General features: G+C 43.3%; 1 long non-coding RNA gene and 1 pseudogene across 2 annotated transcripts; both read left to right on the top strand.

Annotated features, from left to right (window-relative positions):
- On the top strand, window positions 1–2,243 carry LOC115181505 (uncharacterized). 2 transcript variants are annotated; one of them, XR_003873459.1, is made up of 3 exons: window positions 1–16; window positions 223–306; window positions 2,034–2,243. It is a non-coding gene; the product is annotated as an uncharacterized LOC115181505 (long non-coding RNA). The 2 variants fall into 2 exon arrangements; XR_003873460.1 differs by lacking the exon at window positions 2,034–2,243 and adding an exon at window positions 472–541.
- A 7,563-nt stretch (window positions 2,244–9,806) lies between these two features.
- On the top strand, window positions 9,807–10,308 carry LOC115181490 (apoptosis regulator BAX-like; annotated as a pseudogene).
- The last annotated feature ends 1,933 nt before the right edge of the window (window positions 10,309–12,241 follow it).

Genomic DNA, 12,241 nt, shown 5'->3' with positions numbered 1-12,241 from the left:
CGGCAGCTAGGCCAGTGTGAGTACTGCACCCCAGATTGCACCCTATTCCCTATATAGTACTTTGCTGCCTTTGACCAGGGCCCTGTTGGCTGATGGCTTGGCCCAGACGAGGGACACAGCCCTGTAAATACAGCAGTATCTTAGCTTACAACTCTCTCCTTCCCCCTCTCTCTCCCTCCCTGCTTCTCCCTCTCTCTCTCTCCCACCCTCTTCCCCCTACAGCCAGCCCTGGACCCAGGGTTCCCATGGATACTGCTACCAGGTACAGGATGACCAGCAGACAGCAGACAGGAACAGCTATCCTGGGTGGGTATACTCACTGTGTGTGTAGTGGGTGTGTGTTACAGGCGAGGCACAGGTCTATAGATGATGATGATGATGTGTGTGTGTGTGTGTGTGTGTGTGTGTGTGTGTGTGTGTGTGTGTGTGTGTGTGTGTGTGTGTGTGTGTGTGTGTGTGTGTGTGTTGTAGTGCGTGGTTGTCGCAGGCAGAGTCCACTCCCTCTACAGGGTACAGCTGTAGGGAGACTGGGGCTGTCAGAGGAGGAGGCCAAGGAGCAGATGGAGAACGGTCAGTACCATGTCACTGAGTGTGTGTGTGTGTGTGTGTGTGTGTGTGTCCGTGCGTGCGTGCGTGTGTGTGAGTGTGTGAGTAGAGAATGGTCAGTACCATGTTATTGTGCTTCACCAATTCTTATAGTGCATTCAGAAAGTATTCACACCCCTTGACTTTTTCCACATTTTGTTACAGCAAAATGAATTAAATTGAGATGTTGTGTTATATACAATACCCCATAATTGACTACCTCATCTTTGTACCCAACACTTAAATTACAGATTGAAAAGAAGGAAGCCTGTACAGAAAAAAATATTCCAAAACATGCATCCTGTTTGCAATAAGGCACTAAAGTAAAACTACAAAAATCTGGCAAAGAAATTCACTTTATGTCCTGAATACAAAGAATTATGTTTGAGGCAAATCCAGCACAATACATCACTGAGTACCATTCTGCATATTTTCAAGCATGGTGGTGGCTGCATCATGTTATGGGTATGCTTATCATCAGCAAGAATTAGGGAGTTTTTAGGATGAAAAGAAACAGAATGGAGCTAGGCAAAGGCAAAATCCTATTTTTATTTCACCTTTATTTAACCAGGTAGGCCAGTTGAGAACAAGTTCTCATTTACAACTGTGACCTAGCCAAGATAAAGCAAAGCAGTTCAACAAAAACAACAACACAGAGTTACACAAAAACAAGCGTACAGTCAATAACACAATAGAAACATATATGTACAGTGTGTACAAATGTGGAAGAGTAGGGAGGTAAGGCAATAAATAGGCCATAGAGGCGAAATAATTCGAATTTAGCATTACCACTTGAGAGATAGATGAACCGATGATGATGTAGAGATACTGGGGTGCAAAGGAGCAAGAGGATAAATACCAATATGGGGATGAGGTAGTTGGGTGTGCTGTTTACAGATGGGCTATGTACAGGTACAGGGATCGGAAAGCTGCTCTGACAGCTGATATTTCTGTACTTCATTTTCAATAAATTAGCAAAACAAAATCTAAAAACATGTTTTCACTTTGTCATTATGTATAGATGGAAATATATATATATTTAATCCATTCAGGCTGTAACCTTAACAAAATATGGAATAAGTCAAGGGGTTTGAATACTTTCTGAAGGCACTTCTGTTGACTAGAGCTTTATGAGCTGTTCTTGCGCCTCCTCTATTGAAAAACAACGGCTTGTTCTGCACAAAGCTGTTCTTGCTCCAGTCATATGATACGGTCCCAAATGGGGCATACTTTTCTACATACTTTCTATACGGTGTTAGTTGTTTAAGTTTACACTGAATGCGTTTTTCCAACACCAGAGTTTTATTTGACACTGCAGGCTGCATGAAAAAAAAAACACTTTGGCAGCCCGCTCTAGAATTTCATATGCAGAAAGAAATCCTGAAAAGGAAATAGGTTGCCATTTTGGACATAACCTTACTCTGCCCTATCGCTCTCCTGTTGAGCAGACACAGTGGAGTTGGTGAGAGAGCTGGTTACCATGCCGTCCAGAGACAGAGTCAAAGCTGTACGAGGCCTTCCTGTAAGTCTGGGGGAGCGCAGAAACATCAGGTAAACACATTATGACGCATTCAACTACTTTCCACAGAGACAAAACAACCTGTTCTGGGCTCATATTCACCAAGAGTCTCAGAGTGGCAGTACTGATCTAGGATCAGTTTAGCCTTTTTTTTTAATCATAATGAATAAGACTATTTGGACAGGTCTCAGATCAGCACTTACAGATCCTGGTCTGTTACAGTATTCTCTCACTAATTGTCTCTCTAGAATGTGTCTCAAATAGCACCCTATTCCCTATATATATATATATATATATATATATATATATATATATATATATATAGTGCACTACTTCTGACCTGAGCCCACATTGACCCTATTTACATCTCTCATGTGTTATCTCAGGTGTACTGTATGTGAGAAGTGTGTGTGTGTGTGTGTGTGTGCGTGTGTGTGTGTGTGTGTGTGTGTGTGTGTGTGTGTGTGTGTGTGTGTGGGTGTGTGTGTGTGTGTTAGTGGTCAGCTGTTTGTTCACCCGCACCTGCCCGCAATTTGCTAATAAATCAAATCAAATCAAATTTTATTTCTCACATACACATGGTTAGCAGATGTAAATGCGAGTGTAGCGAAATGCTTGTGCTTCTAGTTCCGACTATGCAGTAATATCTAACCAGTAATCTAACAATTTCACAACAACTACCTTATACACACAAGTGTAAAGGAATTAATACGAATATGTACATATAAATATATAAATGAGTGATGCCTGAACGGCATAGGCAAGGTGCAGTAGATGGTATAGAGTACAGTATATACATATGAGATGAGCAATGCAGGGTATGAAAACATTATATAAAGTGGCATTGTTTAATGTGACTAGTGATACATTTATTACATACATTTTTCATTATTAAAGTGGCTAGAGATGAGTCAGTATGTTGGCAGCAGCCACTCAATGTTAGTGATGGCTGTTTAACAGTCAGATGGCCTTGAGATAGAAGCTGTTTTTCAGTCTCTCGGTCCCAGCTTTGATGCACCTGTACTGACCTCGCCTTCTGGATGATAGCGGGGTGAACAGGCAGTGGCTCGGGTGGTTGTTGTCCTTGATGATCTTTTTGGCCTTCCTGTGACATCGGGTGGTGTAGGTGTCCTGGAGGGCAGGTAGTTTGCCCCCGGTGATGCATTGTGCAGACCTCACTACCCTCTGGAGAGCCTTCCGGTTACAGGAGGTGCAGTTGCCGTACCAGGCGGTGATACAGCCCGACAGGATGCTCTCGATTGTGCATCTGTAAAAGTTTGTGAGGGTTTTTGGTGACAAGCCAAATTTCTTCAGCCTCCTGAGGTTGAAGAGGCACTGTTGCGCCTTCTTCACCACGCTGTCTGTGTGGGTGGACCATTTCAGTTTGTCCATGATGTGTACACCGAGGAACTTAAAACTTTCCACCTTCTCCACTACTGTCCTGTCGATGTGGATAGTGGGCTGCTCCCTCTGCTAATAACCCATCCTCAACCGCCCGACTATATGTGATGAAGTGAAAGTCTGAGGCCTGCACCCGCCCCTAACCTGCTGATACAGAAGATGTGCTGCAGGCTACAGTCAGAGACGGGGGAATGATTTATTTGACAGGGGGTGCAGGATTTTGTTATTGCCTGATTTAGAAATGTTTCTGCTTCTGATTTCCTACATTTTTGATAGTCTATTTGTTAGTCATCTTGTCTATAATTAGATACATGCAGCTTCTCTTCAGTCATTATGTTTCCCTAGAGGACTAAATAAACCCTTACTCACCAGAATGTCATAGATAGATAGAATGAATGCTTCAATATAAACTCAGCAAAAAAAGAAACGTCCTCTCACTGTCAACTGCGTTTATTTTCAGCAAACTTAACATGTGTAAATATTTGTATGAACATAACAAGATTCAACAACTGAGACATAAACTGAACAAGTTCCACAGACATGTGAGTAACAGAAATGGAATCATGTGTCCCTAAACAAAGGGGGGGGGGGTCAAAATCAAAAGTAACAGTCAGTATCTGGTGTGGCCACCAGCTGCATTAAGTACTGCAGTGCAACTCCTCCTCATGGACTGCACCAGATTTGCCAGTTCTTGCTGTGAGATGTTACCCCACTCTTCCACCAAGGCACCTGCAAGTTCCCGGACATTTCTGGGGGGAATGGCCCTAGCCCTCACCCTCCGATCCAACAGGTCCCAGACGTGCTCAATGGGATTGAGATCCAGGCTCTTCGCTAGCCATGGCAGAACACTGACATTCCTGTCTTGCAGGAAATCACACATAGAACTATGGCTGGTGGCATTGTCATGCTGGAGGGTCATGTCAGGATGAGCCTGCAGGAAGGGTACCACATGAGGGAGGAGGATGTCTTCCCTGTAACGCACAGCGTTGAGATTGCATGCAATGACAACAAGCTCAGTCCGATGATGCTGTGACACACCGCCCCAGACCATGATGGACACTCCACCTCCTAATCGATCCTGCTCCAGAGTACAGGCCTCGGTGTAACGCTCATTCCTTCAACGATAAACGCGAATCCGACCATCACCCCTGGCCACATCTGCAGTCCTCATGCCTTGCAGCATGCCTAAGTCACGTTCACGCAGATGAGCAGGGACCCTGGGCATCTTTCTTTTGGTGTTTTTCAGAGTAGGTTGAAAGGCCTCTTTAGCGTCCTAAGTTTTCATAACTGTGACCTTAATTGCCTTCCGTCTGTAAGCTGTTAGTGTCCCCGTTCCACAGGTGCATGTTCATTAATTGTTTATGGTTCATTGAACAAGCATGGGAAACAGTGTTTAAACCCTTTACAATGAAGATCTGTGAAGTTATTTGGATTTTTACGAATTATCTTTGGCCTGAAAAAGGGACGTTTCTTTTTTTTGCTGAGCTTAGTTGACCTCGGCAAAGTTCTTTGTCATCTCTGCCTCTTTCACGGACCAAAGACGCGTGGTTGAAATACTATCAGCTTTTATGGTGCTGATAAAGATAGCACCTCTACAGATGGTATCTAACTGCACATTCTTATTCTCTCCACATGCTGAAAGAAAGAAATCATATTTCTCCACTCCTGTTCCCGAGTCAAAAATGTGACATTTTGGTGTATGTATCATTTTACTGCAAGAAATGCTTAATTCAGCAGAAGTTAATGTTAAGGTTATGTGAAAGGTTATAGACCTACAGTCAGTGTCCAGATTTCAGTTTCCATTTCATCCATCTGAAACAGTAGGTTACAGTTCCCTTGACGTGCCATAGGACTATTTGAAGTCCCGTCTTGTGACTGTCGAATTTGTGTCCTCTTTTTTTCCCACTTCACCAAATCTTTCCCAAACATGACTTTTCTGGCCCTCCCATCTCTTAATTTTTAACTCTCCATTTTTTTTACTCTCCTTTTTGCAGCTTTTCTCTTATCGAATTAAACTCTGACGCTGTCCTTTTTGTCTCCGTGAGTCTATGTCAACTTTTTCGGCCCGTTCCCAAAAGCATCATTTGTCGGTTGGCGGGTAGGCTATTGGGCGCGCGTACAGTTAGGCCCTAAAGCTTAGGCTTACGCAGCGCAGTCTATACAATGCATTCAGAAAGTATTCAGACACCTTCCCCCTTTTTCCACATTTTCCATATTCCAAAATGGATTAAGTCGTTGTCTTTCCTCATCAATCTACACACAACACTCCATAATGACAAAGCAATTTTTTAAATAAAAAATCTAAAACTAAAATAATACATTTACATAAGTGTTCAGACCCTTTAATCAGTACTTTGTGGAAGCACCTTTGGCAGCGATTACAGCCTTGAGTCTTCTTGGGTATGACGCTACAAGCTTGGCACACCTGTATTTGGGGAGTTTCTCTCATTCTTCTTTGCAGATTCCCTCAAGCGCTGTCAGGTTGGATGGGGAGCGTTGCTGCACAGAGATGTTTGATCGGGTTCAAGTCCGGGCTCTGGCTGGGCCACTCAAGGATATTCAGAGACTTGTCCCGAAGCCACTACTGCGTTGTCTTGGCTGTGTGCTTAGGGTCGTTGTCCTGTTGGAATGTAAACCTTTTGCCCCAGTCTGAGGTTCTGAATACTCTGGAGCAGGTTTTCATCAAGGATCTCTCTGTACTTTGCTCCATTCATCTTTCCCTCGATCCTGACTAGTCTCCCAGTCCCTGCTGCTGAAAAACATCCCCACAGCATGATGCTGCCACCACCGTGCTTCACCCTACAGATGGTGCCAGGTTTCCTTCCAGACGTAAAGCTCGGCATTCAGGCCAAAGAGTTCAAGCTTAGTTTCATCAGACCAGAGAATCTTGTTTCTCATGGTCTGAGAGTCCTTTAGGTGCTTTTTGACAAACTCCATGCGGGCTGTCATGTGCCTTTTACTGAGGAGTGGCTTCCATCTGGCCTCTCTACCATAAAGACCTGATTGGTGGAGTTCTGCAGAGATGGTTGTCCTTCTGGAAGATTCTCCCATCTCCGCAGAGGAACTCTGGAGCTCTGTCAGAGTGATCATTGGGTTCTTGGTCACCTCCCTGATTGCTCTGTTTGGCCGGGCGGCCAGCTCTAGGAAGAGTCTTGGTGGTTCCAAACTTCTTCCATTTAAGAATGATGGAGGCCACTGTGTTCTTGGGGACCTTTAATGCTGCAGAAATGTTTTGGTACCCTTCCCCAGATCTGTGCCTCGACACAATCCTGTCTTGGAGCTCTACGGACAATTCCTTCGACCTCCTGGCTTGGTTTTTGCTCTGACATGCACTGTCAACTGTGGGACCGTATATATATATATATATATATATATATATATATATATATATATATGTGCCTTTCCAAATCATGTCTAATCAACTGATTTTACCACAGCTGGACTCCAATCAAGTTGTAGAAACATCTCAAGGATGATCAATGGAAACAGGATACACCTGAGCTCAATTTCAAGTCTCATAGCAAAGGGGCTGAATACTTATGTAAATAAGGTATTTCAGTTTTTTTTTTATACATTTGCAAACATTTCTATAAACCGGTTTTTGCTTTGTCATTATGGGGTATTGTGTGTAGATTGATGAGGGAAAAAATGTATTTAATCAACTTTAGAATAAGGCTGTAACATAACAAAATGTGGAAACAGGGAAGGGGTCTGATTGCTTTCTGAATGAGCTGTATATCATTGGGAAGCTTAGATTCACCACTACCCATCAGATGCACTGTAGATGCAGTGACCTCCAAAAGTATCAGGACAGTCACACATGTTTTGTTGTTCTGGCTCTGTACTCCAGCACTTTGGATTTGAAATGATACAATGACTATGAGGTTAAAGTGCAGACTGTCAGCTTTAATTTGAGGGTATTTTACAGACGCACAAATATCATACCAACAAGACATGCTAACCTCTCACCGTCACAATAACAGGGGAGGTTAGCATTTAATATCATAACGCCAAGACATGCTAACCTATCACCATTACGATAACAGGGGAGGTTAGCATTTTATATCATACCCCCAAGACATGCTAACCTCTCACCGTTACAATAACAGGGGAGGTTAGCATTTTATATCATACCAACAAGACATGCTAACCTCTTACCATTACAATAACAGGGGGGGTTAGCATTTTATATCATACCAACAAGACATGCTAACCTCTCACCGTTACAATAACAGGGGAGGTTAGCATTTTTTGGGGAGTATGACATTTATGCCTCTGTAACTTTCTCACTCATCATTATTCACGATTCATTCAGGTCTATCCGTAATCATGGTAGCATCCACATTAATGTAGAAGTGTTTAGAAACATAATCTATTCTTATTTACAATAAAAGTGACTCCAAAATGACACTCTACATTATTTACCATTAATTTCTATTGGGCACAAAATAATCTGAATTACAACCTAAAATAACAGCAAATGCATCCAACAAGTTTGTAGAGTTGGATACATTTGCTGCTTTTTGGGCTCCCGAGTGGCACAGTTGTCTAAGACACTGCATCTCAGTGCAAGAGGCATCACTGCAGTACCTGGTTCGAATCCAGGCTGCATCACATCTGCCTGTGATTTGGAGTCCCGTAAGGCGGCGCACAATTGGCCCAGCGTCGTCCAGGTTTGGCCGGGGTAGGCAGTTATTGTAAATAAGAATGTGCTATTAACTGACTTGCCTAGTTATATAAAGTTTAAATTAATAATAAGAGTCACAAGCTTGATGTAATCATTATGTGCTATTAAAATGGGAACAAATACTAAACTTTTCACTACTTGAAGATACATATAAGTGTATAGGATACACAGACACACAAATACTTTTGGTCCCCTAAAATGGGAGGACTATGTACATGGGACAAGGACATCCCTGCTGGCCAAACCCTCCCCTAACCCAGACGACGCTGGGCCAGTTGTGCGCTGCCCCATGGGTCTCCCGGTCGCGGCCGGCTGCGGCAGAGCCTGGACTCTAACCCAGAATCTCTAGTGGCACAGCTAGCACTGCGATGCAGTGTCTTAGACCACTGTCACACTCGGGAGGCCTCGTATTCTACTATTGTAACTCTCACCAGGAAGTCGAGACCCCAGCCGTAACATTGGTTGATTAGACCACTAGTCTACGTTATCTACGGTCTAAACAGTCGTAACGTTGGTTAATTAGACCACCAGTCTACGTTATCTACGGTCTAAACAGCCGTAACATTGGTTAATTAGACCACTAGTCTACGTTATCTACGGTGTAAACAGCCGTAACATTGGTTAATTAGACCACTAGTCTACGTTATCTACGGTCTAAACAGCCGTAACATTGGTTGATTAGACCACTAGTCTACGGTGTAAACAGCCGTAACATTGGTTGATTAGACCACTAGTCTACGTTATCTACGGTCTAAACAGCCGTAACATTGGTTGATTAGACCACTAGTCTACGTTATCTACGGTCTAAACAGCCGTAACATTGGTTGATTAGACCACTAGTCTACGGTGTAAACAGCCGTAACATTGGTTGATTAGACCACCAGTCTACGGTCTAAACAGCCGTAACATTGGTTGATTAGACCACCAGTCTACGTTATCTACGGTCTAAACAGCCGTAACATTGGTTGATTAGACCACTAGTCTACGTTATCTACGGTCTAAACAGCCGTAACGTTGGTTAATTAGACCACTAGTCTACGTTATCTACGGTCTAAACAGCCGTAACGTTGGTTAATTAGACCACTAGTCTACGTTATCTACGGTCTAAACAGCCGTAACATTGGTTGATTAGACCACTAGTCTACGTTATCTACGGTCTAAACAGCCGTAACATTGGTTGATTAGACCACCAGTCTACGGTCTAAACAGCCGTAACATTGGTTGATTAGACCACCAGTCTACGTTATCTACGGTCTAAACAGTCGTAACATTGGTTAATTAGACCACCAGTCTACGTTATCTACGGTCTAAACAGTCGTAACATTGGTTAATTAGACCACCAGTCTACGTTATCTACGGTCTAAACAGCCGTAACGTTGGTTGATTAGACCACTAGTCTACCTTACATCTATGAAAACGAATAAGGAAACATAGATAGATTCCTATCTGTATAGATCTCGGCCTGGAGGTTATTGTTCAGGACAAGCTTCTTCAGAGGAAGACCAGCAACAGTAGTCTTTGATTTGAAAAACAACAAAGTGATCACCCCGCCACTTGTTTTGATTAAACAGCAACAGTAGGACTTAAATTGCGCCTGTAGGCGACTTCTCAGCGATGGCAGACGTTGGAGAGAGATAGGAAACAGGCAGAGGAGAGGAGGCTTGCGGTGCAGCCGGAGGTAAAGATGGTGTCGTATTATGACAGAATAATGAATCACGCAGCTGTAATTCTGAGAGGCTACGTTATAGAGAGATTCAGAGCAGAAGGGATACAGATGTCTCCTGAAGAGCTGGGTGGAACACCTAATGAACTCCAGGGTGATGAGTTAAATGAGATGGTGGACGGGCTACTGGAGACTACTGAGGAAATTAACACAAATGCTGAGCTTCAACGCTTAATAAGTGAAGTCCCGGTCCATTGTATCCAGGATGTTTTCTTTGCAACAACCAAGGAGATTTTCACAGATGGAATCAACTTCGGCAAAGTGGCAGCCCTTTATCATCTGGCCTACAAGCTTATTCACAGAGCACATACACAGAACCAACCCCAAGTCATGGTTAACATTATCAACTGGACTCAACAGTTCATCAGAGAATACATTTGCAAAAATCTCTAAAAACCTGTTTTCACTTTGTCATTATGGGGTATTGTGATGTCATTATGGGGTATTGTGTGTAGATTGATGAGGAACATTTTTATTTAATCAATTTTAGAATAAGGCTGTAACGTAACAAAATGTGGGGAAAGTGAAGTGGTCTGAAAACTTTACGAATGCACTGTATCATTGGAAAGTTTAGATTCACAGCTATCCATCTTTAAAGAGGAAACCCTGATTTATATATTAAACTTTGTTTGACAAGTGGTTCTGACAGGTCATGAAATTATCTTTCAAATGATATATAATATGACCAACTTTGAAAGCACCAGCTACAACTATCGTTAAAAAATCAACCATATTGTGCCATTGACATCAGAATGGTGGAAGCTTAGCCATAGAATTGCATGTAATGGGGAAGCTATGTTTTATAGACTGTAACTTTGGTGATAGAGGCACCATTTGTTGTATAATAGTTGTAGCTGTTGCTTTCAAAGTTGGTTATATGATATATCATTTGAAAGGTAATGTCAGGACATTTATACAGGTAATTCTGATGTGTACCCTAGAGGTCAAAGTTCTGTTGGCCTGAACATTCTGGAAATGTGTCTGATGGGTAGTGGTGAATCTAAGCTTCCCAATGATATCCAGTGTATTCGGAGACTATTCAGACCACTTCCCTATTTCCACATTTTGTTACCTTACAGCCTTATTCTAAAATGGATTAAATATTTTTTTTCTCATCAATCTAAACACAATAGCCCATAATGACGAAGCGGAAACAGGTTTTTAGAAATGAGCTCAGGTGCATCCTGTTTCCATTGATCGTCCTTAAGATGTTTCTACAACTTGGAGTCCACCTGTGGTAAATTCAATTGATTGGACATGATTTTTTGGAAAGGCACACACCTGTCTATATAAGGTCCCACAGTTGACAGTGCATGTCAGAGCAAAAACCCAGCCATGAGGTCGAAGGAATTGTCCATAGAGCTAGGAGACACGATTGTGTCGAGGCACAGATCTGGGGAAGGGTACCAACAAAATTCTGCAGCATTGAACGTCCCCAAGAACACAGTGGCCTCCATCATTCTTAAATGGAAGAAGTTTGGAACCACCAAGACTCTTCCTAGAGCTGTCCACCCAGCTGAGCAATCAGGGGAGAAGGGCCTTGGTCAGGGAGGTGACCAAGAATCCGATGGTCACTCTGACAGAGCTCCAGAGTTCTTCTGAGGAGATGGGAGAACCTTCCAGAAGGACAACCATCTCTGCAGAACTCCACCAATCATGGCCTTTATGGTAGAGTGGCCAGATGGAAGCTACTCCTCAGTAAAAGGCACATGACAGCCCGCATGGAGTTTGTCAAAAGGCACCTAAAGGACTCTCAGACCATGAGAAACAAGATTGTCTTGTCTGATGAAACCAAGATTGAACTCTTTGGCCTGAATGCCAAGCGTCACGTCTGGAGGAAACCTGGCACCATCCCAACGGTGAAGCATGGTGGTGGCAGCATCATGCTGTGCAGATGTTTTCAGCGGCAGGGATTGGGAGACTAGTCAGGATCAAGGGAAAGATGAACGGAGCAAAGTACAGAGATCCTTGATGAAAACCTGCTCCAGAGCGTTCAGAACCTCAGACTGGGGCAAAGGTTTACCTTGTTACAGGACAACAAACCTAAGCACATAGCCAAGAACTCAGGAGTGGCTTTGGGATAAGTCTCTGAATGTCCTTGAGTGGCCCAGCTAGAGCCCGGATTTGAACCCGATTGAACATCTCTGGAGAGACCTGAAGATAGCTGTGCGGTGACGCTCCCCATCCAACCTGACAGAGCTTGAGAGGATCTGCAGAGAATAATGGAAGAAACTCCCCATATGCAGGTGTGCCAAGCTTGTAGCATCATACCCAAGAAGACTCAAGGCTGTACTCACTGCCAAAGGTGCTTCAACTGAGTAAAGGG

Source organism: Salmo trutta, unplaced genomic scaffold (assembly GCF_901001165.1).
Source record: "Salmo trutta unplaced genomic scaffold, fSalTru1.1, whole genome shotgun sequence".
Classification (NCBI taxonomy): Eukaryota; Metazoa; Chordata; class Actinopteri; order Salmoniformes; family Salmonidae; genus Salmo; species Salmo trutta.
Note: the sequence above shows the minus strand (reverse complement) of the source record. Positions and strands in the feature narration are given on the sequence as shown.